This window comes from Moschus berezovskii, chromosome 3 (assembly GCF_049115385.1).
Source record: "Moschus berezovskii isolate FMDL1 chromosome 3, NW_MosBer_1.0, whole genome shotgun sequence".
NCBI lineage: Eukaryota > Metazoa > Chordata > Mammalia > Artiodactyla > Moschidae > Moschus > Moschus berezovskii.
Genome location: NC_142462.1, coordinates 31,158,284 through 31,172,330, shown reverse-complemented (window position 1 = coordinate 31,172,330; position 14,047 = coordinate 31,158,284).

Here is a 14,047-nt window from a genome sequence, read left to right as displayed (position 1 = left end):
ATTAAAGTATCTGACACTTGGCAGGTGCATTCAAGAATGACAACTCTTGGCAAGTTCCATCTTATCCTTGCACATGTATAATAAAGAGAAAGGAATACTTTCAGTCTGGCAGAAATAAGCAACAGGTGCTAAAGGCCTTTGCTGTAGTTTAACAGGAGGGAGTATATTAAACAGTGTGAAATAAGCAAACATAATTATAACATACTTATAATGAAAATGATGGCTCCTGGTTAATTGTTGTCTAGACTTGTTCAAAGACCCTGGGGTCAGCACACCTTAGGGGAAGGATTATATGCTTTAAAAATAACAGAATGCATTAAATATTTAATAGTATACCCTTCATATAGTAAATCCTTCATATAGTAAAAGTCCTTTAGGGATTCTAAAACCTAAGGGCTGTTTTTTCAGACATGGAGCTTTAAGGGTTATCCCATATGTTCAGGGCTGTGGAGGCTCCAGCATGTCCTTATCTAGAAACTATTTGTCCATTCTTTAGCTTAAGGAGCTGAATCCAGTATTTTACTCTCTTCTTGAATTCATTCTAGGTCTTGAAAGAGATTATTTATTGCATCAATGCTGCTATTCACCACACATGTAAGATTGCTAATGTCAAGAGTAATTTATTCCTGTGTCCCTCCTGTTCTAGAAGCTGTCAATGAAGATGGTATATCCCAGAGTTCCTACATCTTTGTATCCCTACTGTATCTTTTGTCTAGTGCTTTGTTTGCAAAATAAATAAGAATGCAATAGCATAATTTGACAATTGTAGTAAAACTGACTAGAATATTTAGGCTCTGGAGTAAAGATTTGCCAAATTCAGAACTGTTTCTAAATTCTGCATATGTGGTTTTTTGCCTTAATTAAATTCCCCAAGGCTGTTTCTTTTTCTGTAAAGTGAAAATAATATTGAGTTGGCCAAAAATGTCATTCAGATTTCTCCATTCAGCTTATGGAAAAACCTGAACGAACTTTTTGGCCAACCCAATAAAAGCATTTAGTTCACAGGCTCTTTTGAGAACTGAGTTAAATAATGCATTTATTTGCCTTAGTAAAAATATCATATTGTGTTTATTTGAATATGTTACTTTTATTTATGTATTTTAGAGTAGATTTCATTGCAGAGAACTGAGTGGGAATAAGGGTGCTAAGAAAGATCCTGTGATATTCAGACTTCTCTAGATGCAATTTCTCTGATAAACTTTCTTCCTGTGTCATGATCTGAGGCTTTGCTAATTAAAGTGTGCTTCACAGACCTGCAGCACTGGTGAGGCCTGGGAGCTTATGCGAAAGACAGAATCTTGAGTCCCACCCCAAACTGATTCACAGTCTGTATTTTAATGAGCTCCCAAGTGACTTGTGCACTTTAATATTTGAAAAGCTCTGGATTAGACAGCTAAAGTCCTTACTTATCCTTTCAGATGTTCCTCATCTTACCCCTGATTTAACCATGTGGATTAATCATGTGTAGTAAGGCCGCATGTTTACCGTGCACTTGGTGAGCTGGCACAGCGGGTGACAGGGGACACGGCAGAGCACACTCACAGGTGAGCAGCTCCTTCTCCCGGTGGGAGTGCTGCAGTGCTGCCAGATCACAGACACAGCTGAGCACCAGACCTGGAGGCCTCTCCGCCAACACCTAGGGAGCAGACCCCACCCCTGACAGGTGCACTGACACCCACAGAGCAAAGGCAGACCCTGCTGTATACCCTGGCAGGCTCTGGTCACCACCACACCAATCAGACTCCCTGCTGCTGCTGCTGCTGCTAAGTCGCGTCAGTCGTGTCCGACTCTTTGCGACCCCACAGACGGCAGCCCACCAGGCTCCCCGATCCCTGGGATTCTCCAGGCAAGAGTATTGGAGTGGGCTGCCATTGCCTTCTCTGAATCAGACTCCCTAGCAAGGGGATGATGGCACAAATCTCTGGACCAACCTCACCCACTGGGAAGCAGACACCAGAAGTAAGAGGAACTACTTAAAAAATTTGTAAATTGTCAGACAAGTCCTTCAGAACAAATGACACTTTACTGACACATGTTAATTTTTGTGGTACACATTCAGACGCCAAAAGCTATACCGATGCCACCTCTTCTTCCGTCTCTCACCCCCAACACTTTCACACTCTCATCGTTTCATTCCGAGATTTTGATTTGCCAGTTTCTAGAGAAACTACTCGGAGAAGGCAATGGCGAGCCACTCCAGTACTCTTGCCTAGAAAATCCCATGGATGGAGGAGCCTGGTAGGCTGCAGTCCGTGGGGTCGCTATGGGTCGGACACGACTGAGCGACTTCACTTTCACTTTTCACTTTCACACATTGGAGAAGGAAATGGCAACCCACTCCAGTGTTCTTGCCTGGAGAATCCCAGGGATGGGGGAGCCTGGTGGGCTTCTGTCTATGGGGTCACGCAGAGTCGGACACGACTGAAGTGACGCAGCAGCAGCAGCAGAGAAACTACTAATATATATTAGGCATTTCCTTCTTCTGATTTTGAAATTGACATAATATCTACGCGAGGCTTTGTGAGAGAGATATGAGAAAGGTAATGGCTCATTGCTTCATTCCATAAATTACTCTTTTTGTACTATTAAATCACTGATAGATTTATTTCTGCCTTGGAAAAAAAGTTTAGTTAAAAGACATTTCAAGACAAGTTTTGATTATTCTTAATGAAGACAAATACATTCAAATAAATTGCAATTAGTTAATTCAAATTAATCATTTAAAAATTCAGGTAAAGATTTTTTTTAAAAAAAGATGATTACTGCAAGCTTCTCCTAAATAAATATATATATATATATATACACACACATATATAATTATATGAGAAATATAATTATATAATATATAAAATATAAAATTATATATTTAAAATATATATTTATATTACATATTTTATATGTATTTATAAATATATGTATATATATTTCTCTCTGAAATAATACTTTAGAGTTACATAAATAGTCCTGTTTGTTTGGCACTATTATTATCTCTTTTATGTTTGGCACTATTATTATCTCCAATTAATGGGGATATTTTCTATACGGATTTTTTTCACTAAGAAGTTAAGCGCTATCTCATAACAAAGACAGCTTGAGAATGTGTGTTAACAAAGTCAAACACTGGAAATGAATTTCACAGTCCTCTGCACTGCTCATTCTCACCTCATGAATCCACAAGTGTCTATGAATTTGAAAGATTGCTGCTGGTGGATGATCTCACCTTCCACACTTCCATAGTCTCTGGTTACGCTTTTTCTCCTGTAAATGGCTCCCTGTACTCGGGGCTGCAGTGCCAAACTTTCTAGACAGGCGTAAAGTACTGCTTTGTCTGCCCTCCTCTCTCTCTTCATTTATATGTCACGCTGTATGACAGAGCTGAAGCGGCTGAGTAATGGACGGTGCTAAGGGCTGGTGGCTGTTTCTTGTGTCTCTTCGTGCTCTGGGTGTTTTACGTGTCTGAAATAACAAATGTGTGATACTAGAGATCGAAGCGCATGAACATTTTCATGTGTAGGAGGGAAGCTTTGGTTTTATAAAAGCAGCTGCAAATTAGACTAATTGCTAACTGAAAAGAATGTCTGCAATACGTAGTCAGACAAAATAAGAAAAATATAGAAAGGCCAAAGTAGTGAAGTATACACTTCCTTCTACATAGAGCATTGAGTCACTGACTGAGCTGACATTCCTGCTATAAACGCACTCATCTTCATAAATTTTTTTTTCTATTTTAGGAAGAAGATAGATGTTTGTGTCATGCCAGCCCCAGTACCTAACCTACATCTTAATGGGAAGGGCAGTGGAGCAAATATTCTTCTTTCTCTTACTTGGTTCATTTTAAATTTATAGACTTTAAAACTATTTATCAACTAACTTCCTTCCTCCTTTCCTTCCTTCCTCTTTTTTCCCCAAATAATCTTAAATTTTCTCCCAAGGGGAATACCAGTTTTCTCCTCACTGTTCATGTGGTACATGTTCCCTACAAATTCTTTATTTTTCACCCTAAACATAGAGGCTGCGGATGCCATTTTTTAAAAATTCAAAACAACTAATAGTGGTAAACTCTGTAATTTCTTTCAAAAAATATTCTGCAAAATAAGTGCTTGATGTTATATTGGAACTAAAATGCTCAAATTAAGAGAAGGAAGGAAATGAATATTTATTTGAGGATCTACTATGTGCCAGAAGTTTTCTGTACATGAATTCTTTTAATCCTCATCACAGAGTGGGTGAGAGCTGTTATTCTTTCCAATTTGTGTTTCAGCAACTGAAATTGAGACACTCAGTAGCATCCTAAAGCTACCAAATCTCTACAGATTTAGGGTGACGTTCCCATTTTCTTATATACCAGCGTCCCCTCCCTTAATTTTGCAAATGAGACCCATGAGGTGCAAAGAGACCAGGGGGCTTAAACTGGTGACTGAGTCCGAAATGTTTAATAGGTCCTCTTGCTCAGTTCATCCCACTAAGGCACTGGGAATACAAAGATGAGGGGGAAAAACTCATGAAATTGACCCTAAAATTAAAATTCACATGAAAAGATCTATAAGAAAATTTACCATGTTCATTTTTTTGAGGCATGGAATCTGTTAATATATTTCCTGTCTGTTACTGAGAAGAAAATCTCAAGTGATTCCTCCTCATGTTTCTTTTTCTTTGGTGCCATGAGTTGTTCAGGCCCCAGAGGTGATGACTGTTATTTTTAAGAAATTTTGTATCTGGATGCCGGCAACACAGCTTTCTCGTCTCCATGGCACTGGGGCATAGGTCAGACTGTGCTGGGCCAAAGTCCAAATATATAGCATGAATTTTCTATTTTCCAGCTATTAAGGCAAACTGACCTCAGAAATTTGTGCAACCGTTCAAAGAATGAGCCTTATCTTATTCCTCTACCTTTTTCCTTCACTTTCAGAATTGGAAGACAGAAGCAACTCCTAGTACAGTGATTATTCTTGCACATGTTACTCTCTTTTCCTTCTACCAGAGTTACCTTAGAACAAGAACTCCACAGTTGCTAAACAGATAGAGGTTGTGCATGACTGTTACTATATTTACAGATGAGAATACAAGATTGGATAGGTGAGAGATTGGGAGAAAGGACTGAAAAGAAAGGTTCAAGGTTAAGACTTCTTATACCCATTGCTTTGAAGAGTTGGTAAAGAAACAAATACCATATAACAAAATCTGAGCATATTTCTCAGCCCCTGGCAACCTGGCTGATGTGTGCAACAAGTGGACTGTACATTCTCCACACCAGGCCAGCTTGACTACTCGCTGTTCCTCAAATATACCTCATCCTTTCCCTTCTCTGAGCTTCTTAGTAAAAGGTTCCCTCTGATGTAACTGTCTTCTCTTCCTCCACTTCTACCAGTCAGATTTCTGCACATCCCTCAACATTGGGTGCAAATGCTGCCCACGCCATGCAGGCCTCTCATGAACTGAGGGTCAGGAATCCCTTTTGTAAGTGACTGTAGCAGCCAGAATACAGATCTTTTGTAGCACTTACCACTTACTCTACTAAATTTGGAATACTTTTATATCATTGTATCTTCTTTATAAGGTTAAGAATTGTTTCTATACATCCAAAAGTATAATCCTCATTCCATTGTTTTTTTTTTTTCACTTGACTTCTAGGACCTCATGCTTTCTCAGTTTTCCTCCTCGCTCACTGGCCATTTCTTCTTGGTGTCTCGTTCCCTCCCTCTCTTTGGGTTCTAGCTTACCAGTCTGGACCCTTCACTATTTAGTCAAGCTTCGCTTTGGTACTTGATCAATATCCACTCACTCCCAAGATGATCTTATGGAATTTTACAGCTTTAAATATCATCTCAATGCTGACAACTCCCAAATATATGTATTCGGCCTGGACCTTGACCTCAGCTCCCGATGGTTCTCACCACCTGCGTGCCGAGTCATCTTCACTTTGCCTCCTCACTTGGCATCTCCCGTGAAATGTGTCCAAAACAGAAACCCCAATGCCTGCCCCCACTGCCATCCCTCAAAGCTTGCTTTACCTCCTGCCTTCTCTTCTGTAGTAAATGGCAACTGAAATTTCTGAATCACTGATTCATTTCTCTCTTAATTTATGCATACAGTCTTTCAGCAAGTCCTGCAAATCTCAAATATATATCCAGAATCTGCTTCTAGTCATTTCATGTCTATGACCCTGATCCAAGCCATAATTATCTCTCATCTGGGATATTCAGTGGCTTGCTGACTGGTTTCTCCGTCTCTACATGCACATCCTACTGTGTGTGTGTGTATGCAACAGGGCAACTATCCTGATTTTGGAATAATTAAAAGGTATTGCAAAGCTAAAGAAACCATAAACAAGATGAAAAGACAACCCTCAGAATGGGAGAAAATATTTGCTGACAAAGGACTGATCTCCAAAATATACAAATAGCTCATGCAACTCAATCCAAAAGTGAGCAGGAGACTTATATAGGCATTTCTCCAAAGAAGGCATACAGATGGCCAGCACCACATGAAAAGATGCTTAACATCACTATCAGAGAAATACAAATCAAAACTATGAGGTACCGCCTCACAGTGGTCAGAATGGCCATCATCAAAATCATCTACAAACAATAAATGCTGGAAAAGATGTGGAGAAAAGGGAACCATCCTACAATGTTGACTGGAATGCAAATTGGTATAGCTACTATGAAGAAACAGTAGGGAGGTTCCTCAAAAAAACTAAAAACAGAACTACCGTATGACTCCGCTATCCCACTACTGGGCATAGACCTGGAGAAAACCATAATTCAAAAAAATGCATGCACCCCAGTGTTCACTGAAGCACTGTATACAATAGCCAGGACATGGAAGTAACCTAAATGTCCATCAACACGGGAATGGATAAAGAAGAAGTATGACATATATAATAGAATATCACTCAGCCCCTTTGTTCCAATAGGAACAAAATTGGGTGGACCTAGAGACATAGATGGACCTAGAGAGTGTTACACGGAGCGAAGCAAATAAGAAGTAAGAAAAACAAATACGTATATTAATGCATATATATGGAATCTAGAAAATGGTACAGAGGATCTTACTTGCAAAGCAGAGAGAGAGATACAGATGGAGAGAACAAATTATGTATGCCAAAGTGAAGGGGGAGGGTGGGAGGAATTGGGAGATTGGGATTGACATATGTACAATACTATGTATAAAACAGATGACTAATGAGAACCCACTGGAGAGCTCAGGGAACTCTACTCAGTGCTCTCTAGTGACCTAACTGAGAAGGAAATCAAAAAAGAGGGGATATATGTATAGCTGATTTACTTTGCTGAACAGTAGAAACTAACAACATTATAAAGCAACTATACTCAAAAAAATTAATTGAAATAAGTAATTTTTAAAAAAACTTAGATAATGTTTTTTCTTACTTGACCCCTCCAAAGGCTCCCACCTTGCTCATGGTAAAAACAAAGCCTTTTCAATGGCTTTCAAGACCTACTATAATTTGGCTCCCTGTTACCTCTATGAACTCATCCTATGCCTCTTCCCACTCCAGGTGTTCAGCTATGGCATCCCTGCCTCTTCTTCAAGTGTTCAGTATTCCTCCACTTCAAGGACCTTGTTGCTCCCTCTGTTGGGAAAGATCTTCCACAACGAACTATATTGTTTGCACCTTCATTTTCTTCCCAATCTTTCTTCACCTTTTCCCATTATAATCTTGTTTCCCCCAATACTAAGTTCCCTGGTCATCCTATTTAAGTCAGCCCACCCCCCAGCACACTCTATCCCCCCTTCCTTCCCTGCTTGTTACTGGTGTGTGTCTCTGTTTTTGTTTTCGTAACCCACTTTTCAAATGGTGCAAGAGGGCCCAGCCCAGAGCGAGTGCTCCATAACCATGTTCGGATTTGTTGAATTAATTCCACAGTGCCTTCTGCACACAGTAGGTGCTCACTGTTTTTTAATCAACAGCATGAACCTCCAAATTATATTTTACACCAGAAAGGGGTACACAGATTTTTTCCATTTCATGAATTTTTTCAGTTAACAAAAATTGAAAGTGGTTGTATATCAGAAACAGGTGTGTTTCATCTGTATATAGTAAAACACTAAGTTTCAAAGAGTGGAAAATTTTGGTCGTTCATAGCAGAAGGAACTATTGAACCAACAACAGGTTCATTGAGCCAATAGCCATGTAAAAGAATATAGACAGTGCCATATAACTAGGAAAATGCTCATTCAAATGCTTTAAGGGTGCCTTTGATCATGTTTAATTAAAGAAATTTAAAAATGTACTTTTCACTTAGTTATCTTGACAGAACCACAACTTAGCATTGTTTTTTCAGCATAAAATCCAGAAAAAGATAAAACATGGTGGCCTTCTACTCTAAACCCCATAAATAATTTATACCCCACCCAAATAAAACAGTTAACAATAAGATGTTTCTGAATGAAAGGAAGAGAATTTGTAAGAGCCATTCATACCGTAACAGATGTGCTGTCTTACTTCAGCCTTATTTTATATTTTTCCTTTACCCTTTCCTCTCTTTGACGACCCTGTGGCATAAAGTTTCATTTTAAAGATTTAAAATAGGACATGGAATCCTTAAGAGCAATTGCACAGAGCAATCTATCATGAATTTTGTGACTCTTATACAATATGCATAGTTTCCCTGGGACCAAGATATTTTTGCCCTCAAATTGGCCCAAATCCCCTGTACAACGTCATCCTCCTTGCCCAGAAATACTGATAGAATGGAAATAGATACCACTCAAATTTAAAGAGTTACTCAATTCCAATCCAATAAAAAAAAAAAACAAACTACTGCCAGTTCTCAGGGGTCACTGAGTTTAGGATCTAGAGATGGATATTCTCATCCTCACTTGTCAGAACACTTCTGCAAAAAGCTCTAGGTACAATTTTGAACTGCCTAAGCAATTTTCACCACCTTCACTGTAAGCATCTAGAGGATTTACTGACAAAAGTATACTGTGTGTGCATGTATTTTTAAAAGCATTAGATTGGCAAAAAATACCCTGGATATTTGAGCATAGGCTCCTTTGTCTCTTTCCCTTAACCCTGCCAGACCTTCCTAAGATATATGCCAAAGAGAAGCCCCCACCCTCCTGTATCCATGATGAATGATTTGGGAACAGTCCAAACAGTAAGGGAGGGATTTAACATAGTTTTCTTGACTCTAGCCCCATTTATTTATGAGAAGGTTGTGAGGAGATTTGCAGGGAAAGTAAAATATTCCATAGTATGGCTTTTTATTCAGACCTATGCTTAGGAATAATCATTGCTGTCACCGCTTTAATGTTCAAGGGGGGAAAAATACTTCTGTAACCCACATAGTACAAAAAAAATTAAAAAGTAGTCACGGAAAACCAGGAATTGTGCAGTCTGATAGTTTGATTCTTACTTATTTTATCATTATCCTCTGCTCTAAAACTTCACTTTTCTTTAAATTCCATCACACGCAATCTATTTCTGTTCTCTCTTCTCCTGTTGTGTATCTGTGATAATAATAACCACAGTACTTCATTATTCCTCAGAATACCTTCAAGAATAAATGCCAGATAATTTGTCCATTTGGTAAATGATGAAACCGAAACACGTAAAAACGTTCAATAACATTGATAGGGAAAGAAAGCTAATGGCAGGGAGAGCCCAAATGCAAACTTAGATGCATGCCCCTGACTTCAAAACCTTGTAGTTAATCACTGTATCTGCTTGTCCCTTTTTGTAGAGGAAGAACCTGTACTGTTTGCTCGCTGCCATAGGGAAGGTCTGTGAGCAGGGCTCTCATATAGCAGGCTCATCGTGTATCCCTGGCCAGTGCACTTCCATCATTGCTTTGCATGCTTGTTCTTTATTGTGAGAAAGTCCTTCTGGGTAAGGAAGTCATTCACATCCATGTTAACAGAACAGCAAGCAGAACATCAGAGCCTTGTTCAATGAGAGAGCTGTAGTCAATATTTTTGTTGCTTTTTTCATTTCAACTCTAAGTTTTCAGGAGCAACACAAAGGAAGAAAGAAAACAGTGATACCTAATTATTTTTTCCTAATATTTTAATTATGTCAATTTCCAAACAGAGTTTGAAAGCGGTGTGCAGTGAATACCCATATATTCAGCATCTAGTTTCTATAATTCTGCTTTCTTTACTTTTCACCTCTCTACCTACTAATCCATATTATTTCTCTGATACATTTTAAAGTTAATTGCAGTCTCAGTGCTGTTCACCTCAAAACAGTATGAATAATATCAACCAGGGTTCAATATTTAATGACTTTTTTGTTCAACTTAATGTAAGGTAAAATGCACGTATCTTGTGTATCATCTGATGATTTTTGATATGCTTCTACACCCATGTAACTAAAACCTCTTTCAAAGTATAGACTATTACTACGCCACATCCAACATCACCCTCACCTCCTAGCCCTCTGCCCAGACAGACGATTACTGTTCCAGTTTTTATATAATAATTTCAGGCATTTTAGTCTTCATGGTCATTCAAACAAACCACATGGTAATTACTCATAGTAATTACTCACCTTTTACTTAGCATTATGTTTTTGAGATTTATCAGTGGGGTTATAGTGGTTTGTTCCTCAATTTCTGAATAATATCCCAGGGTATGGACATACCACAATTTGTTTATCCATCCTTCTGTTCAGTATTTTTGTACATTTTTTAAAAATGTGACTGTGTTCTTTGCCTGGTTTTGAAAGCTGAGCAATACTGAATACAAGTCAAATCACTGTGTCATGTAAGTAGTTGTCTGAAAACTCAGTCTTCAAAACCATTCAAATGGTATGGAGCATTCACAGATAAATCAGGTAAAGGACTATTAGGTGTAGCCTACAATTATAAAGAAGAAAATAAGATTTTTATTGCAGTCACTCCAGGCTGATGTGGGTCTATCCTATCAGCCCCAGCACACGACAGAACAAATTAGCCTGAGACTTGTCAGGTTACCTCTAGTTTTCTATTTAGCTCTCAGAAACTGTAAGAAAATCATCCAACTTGGTTAGTGCCTCTCTGAACCTGTCCTTCAAACCTGCCACTCTCTCTCCACCATTCATTATTTCCTTGTACATCTCAAGTAGCCATCTCACTCGTTACCCTTTACATTATTTAATCATTCTGTAATATATATGGCCAATTGCTAAACTTAACAGTGGAAGATCAACCGGGGAAGGAGCAGTGGAGAGATAAATGCATTCCCTTTATTGGCATAAAGTTGGAAAATTATGACCACATGCATGGACTAAGCCAAAAGAGCAGAAAATTCCCTTTGTCTCCTTATTATTCACCCATTGTGCTGTTTTAAGTTCCTTTAGTGGCCAAAGGGTGACAGCAGCAATATGTCAGGTTTTTGCTGTAAAATGTTATCTAAAGGCAAGAAGTAGACCTGTAGGACAGATAGAATTCTCCACTGAGCCGTGGGATTTCTGATAAAATTCTATAACCAAATAAAAAATATCTGTGACAACATTTATGTGAAGCAGTGGTGCCATTCTTTGGCCAGTTTAGGTAATCACAGGTGCACATTCTTTGTTGTATTTGGAGATATATCCCAGTAGACGTTTGGGAATCTGTTTTGAATTTAAAGTGGAAGTTCCAAGACAGATCTGGCAATTCTTTTCAAACTCTCTTTTTCAGAGAAAAATACACATTGTGGAAAAACACTGAAAAAATACAGACTGTTGTTCAAAAATAGTGCGCTATGTGTACGTACACACAAAAACATACTCTTTTGACTTTGATAGGTTAACTTTCTGTGACACCTCTGGATATGCACTGGGCCCACCCATGCATTGAGAAATATGTAATTAATATGAATATGCCATGAATATGAAACGAGTTTAGCAGTGAGCACAAACAGCAAACAAAGACTGAAAATCAGAGGAACCCAAGTTCCAACTCAATGTTGGACAAGTTACACTCTGATAAAATGGTTGTGATAGTATTTTAAATATGCAAATTCATTACCTGAGGAACATCAGCTAGTAGTGTTTCATAAAGAAATATTAAGGTGTTTGAATCAAAATTAATGGTAATCTTTCCTCATTGCTTTAATTAATATGCCTGCTTCTCTGTCATTATACGTTTAATTTTATCACCTAAGGCAGGCAGTGAACTTGTGCTTTCTGAACTTATTTTTTCCATTTCTGCAGGATAAGAAAAAGAATTTAGAGCATTTCTGTATATTTTTTTCCTCAAAAAGAGGCCAGCGCATGCCATGTTGTAAATATTAGCCAAAATATATGTTAATGATAAAATTCAACAATCTGGCTTCATGGGAAGCCAGTTTATTATTTCTCCTTGCTTCCACTTCTTTCCCATTTCCCTGTGGCCTGTTGGGAATGAGTGCATCAAAAAACTTACACTTGTTTGGGAGTATGACTGAGCTTATATGGTCTAAACGTTGGTGTGCATGTATACAGGCAGCTTCCTGGTTCAGGGACTGTTCTTTAAAATAGAACTTTCCTGCACATGGCCTCAGCAGAGTTTCAGGTTTACAGCACGATAGTCACTCAGCCCTGGAAGGAGGGCCTGCGGTGGCTGGCATCGTGGTTCAGTAGCCTCTTGCCCTAAACGACACTGAAGTGATTCATAGATGAGGGAAGAAAAGCAATGGCAAACATAGTGTATTAAAAAGCAGAGACATCACTTTACCAACAAAGATCCACATAGTCAAAGCTAGGTAGTAGTCCTCTACGGATGTGAAAGTTGGACCATAAAGAAGGCTGACCACCAAAGAACTGATGCTTTTGCTTTTAAACTGTGGTGCTGGAGAAGATTCTTGAGAGTCCCTTGGACTGCAAGGAGATCAAACCAGTGAATCCTAAAGGAAACCAACCCTCAATATTCATTGGAAAAACTGATGCTGAACCTCCGATACTTTGACCACCTGATGCAAGAGCCAACTCATTTGAAAGGGCCCTGCTGCTGGGTTAGATTGAGGGCAAAAGGGGAAGAGGGCAGCAGAGGATTAGATGATTGGATAGCATCACTGACTCAATGGACATGAACTTGGGAAAACTCCAGGAGAGGGACAGCGGGGCCCAGTGTGCTGCGGTCCATGGGGTTGCAAAGAGTTGGACAGAACTTAGTGACGGAATAACAGCAAGATAGATGATGACACCCAAACACTGGATTGCAAGAAAGGCAAAGTGGTAACCTTCAGCCACCTGACAATCTGAATCGTCTTTCACAATAACAACAACAACAACAAAAAAAAACAATCCCAATGAAAAGTGGGCAGAAGGCCTTAATAGACATTTCTTCAGAGAATACATACAGATGGCAAATAGGCACATGAAAAGATGCTCAACATCACTAATTATTAGAGAAATGCAAATCAAAACTACACTGAGGACCACCTCCCACTGGTCAGAATGGCCACCATTAAAAAGTCTACAAATAAATGCTGGAGAGGTTGTGGAGAAAAGGGAATCTTCCCATACTGTCAGGAGGGCATGTAAGTTGGTGCAGTCACTATGGAAGAGTGTTGAAGTTCCTTAGAAAATTAACAGTAGAATTACCATACGATCCAGCAACCCCACTCCTAGACATAAACCTGGACAAAACTATTATTCAGAAAGATACATGCACCCTTATGTTCATAGCAACACTATTCACAATAGCCAAGACATGGAAACAACTTAAATGTCCATACAGATAAAGAAGATATGGTGCATATATACAACGGAATACTAGTCAGCTGTCCAAAAGAATGAAATAATGCCCATTTGTAACAAGATGGAGGCAACTAGAAATCATACTAAGTGAAGTATAAGTTAGAAAGTGAAAGACAAATACCATATAATTTATATGTGGAATCTAAAATATAACACATATGAATCTATCTACAAAACAGACTCATGTAGAGAACAGACTTGTAGTTGCCAAGCAGGGTGGTGTAGGGGAGGGAAGGATTGGGAATTTTGGATTAGTAGATGAAAATTATTAGCCTTAGAATGGATAGAAAAACAAGGTCCTACTATATAGTACAGGGAACTATATTCAATATCCTGGGATAAACCGTAATGGAAAGGAACATTAAAAAAGGAAGGTCT